We start from the raw sequence: 2500 nt of genomic DNA, 5'->3' as shown, positions 1-2500 counted from the left end.
GATAGAGAAGGAGAGGTATCCGGGCGCTGACAACCTGTCGGGAAAATCGTGCGAATTATTAATTATTTTCAAAACAAAAAGCCACCAACCTTTTTTCATCAAAACTGAATCCACAATGAACGATAGTTTAATTAACCATTCTCTCTTAATAATAACATTTTCATTACATTTTTCAACGACACAAAAAACAAACAAATAAAAAACAATAACAAAAACAAAAAAACGAGGAAACAATGGCAAAGATGATATCACACTTCCTTTATATATATATATATATATATATATATATATATATATATATATATATATATATATATATATATATATATATATATATATATATATATATATATATCTGTGTGTGTGTGTGTGTGTGTGTGTGTGTGTGTGTGTGTGTGTGTGTGTGTGTGTGTGTGTGTGTGTGTATGTATGTCGTGCGCCATCGACCGATCTGCGCTGTCGATCGATCGCGCTGCGCCATCTATGGATCCATCATTGACGCAATTATCGATAGATAGCGCACCATCGATCGATCGCTGCGCCACCGACGGACGCTGATTGGTGGAATTACCGATGCGAAGCTAAGATCGGCTGATCGCTCGACGCCATCGGTTGATTTCTGCAGATTTGGCAACCAGCTGGCAACGCAAAATACCGTTGCTCATTGTCCTTGTGCCTTTTTTCCATTCTATATACGGGACTTTGATATTTTTCAGTAGACATAAGTTAGTGAAAAAGGAAGATATGCACGGAGCTTCATTAGACCTTCATTCGTGTTTCTTTCTTTATCAATTCCATTTTCCCTCTTATGGGTATTGAATACTTTTTAGATTTTAAATTTGGAGGCCATCTTCTATCCAATTATAAAATACCTATACAAATAAATAAATGATTTTATTTTTAAAATATATTTTTAAAAATATATTATTTTAAAATGATTTTATTTTTATTACAAATAAATACAAATACAAATTTCGACATGACGAACTCATCATCAAATCACATCCTTTTCGGTGATTATTGTCACTCAGTCATATATCACAAGATGTTGACCTTTTATTTGCTTATTTATTTACTTATTTAAATTTAAAATCGATCCACATGGATCGATCGATAGCGCAGGTCGGTCGATGGCGCATAATCTCTCTCTCTCTGTGTCTCTCTCTCTCTCTCTCTCTCTCTCTCTCTCTCTCTCTCTCTCTCTCTCTCTCTCTCTCTCTATATATATATATATATATATATATACATATATATATATGTATATATACACATACATATGCATATATATATATATATATATATATATATATATATAAATATCTATCTATATATCTATCTATCTATATATATATATATATATATATATGTATATATATATATATATATGTACCACCAGATTCATTATTTTGATTCCATTTTCTGTTCAGGAATAACCTTAAGATGCCTAATAACTCTTTTACTTTTTCCCAGAATATTGTGATGTATATTTGCATTCTTTAATCGTATGACTGATGACTTTTGTCCTTCTCAGTTCAACGGCATTGGTGAAAATGATGAGCAAGTATTAATGGTGATATTTTCAATGGTGGTAATGTAAAAAGAAAAAAAAAAGTGAGTTACTTCACTTATGTATCATTACTTAAAGCGTCATATTATGTTTTTAATTATGATCATCATTGATATGCTCATTCGCAGTATTATTATTTTTCATTATTTTTATAATCACCATTATCATCATTATTATCAATAGTTATTATCATAATGATTATTAATGTTATCATGATCATTATATAATAGTTTTTAATACTATACAATTATAATTTTTACTCTTATTATCACAATTGTTATCAGTATTATCAATGCTTTTATTGTTACTATTATTATCATTTTTATTATTGTTATTATCATTTTTATTATTATCATTATTATTATTATTATTATTATTATCATTATCATTGTTATTAATACTTTTATCATTACTATCATTATCATTATCATCATTATCATAATTGTAATTATCATTAATAATATCATAATAATAATAATTATTATTATCATTATCATTGTCATTATTATTATCATTATCATTGTCATTATTATTTTCATTATTATAATTGATGTCATTATCATTATCATTATCATTATTATCACTAGTATTATTATCGTCAACACTTTTATAATTATCATAATTTTTTCTTATTTCTATATCATCATCGTCATTACTATCATTACTATGATTATCATCATCATTATCATGCAGTTGCACAGAAATAAAACACCAACGAACAGAGCCTCTATTGCGAGTGTCGAAATTACATACAAAGAGCTGAAAAAGTTGGAACAATGAGAATGCAAATATATGTATATGTAAGTATTTCCTGATCAGTTCGTATGAAACATGATGGAATTGGCTTGTGAATTTTTGTCAATTTTTTTTCTTTTTTTAAATTTTGTCCATTTTTTTTTTCTTTTTTTTTCGGTTTTGCAAATGACATTTTTT

Source organism: Penaeus vannamei, chromosome 3 (genome assembly GCF_042767895.1).
Source record: "Penaeus vannamei isolate JL-2024 chromosome 3, ASM4276789v1, whole genome shotgun sequence".
Taxonomy (NCBI): Eukaryota; Metazoa; Arthropoda; class Malacostraca; order Decapoda; family Penaeidae; genus Penaeus; species Penaeus vannamei.
This window is presented reverse-complemented; position numbering follows the sequence as displayed.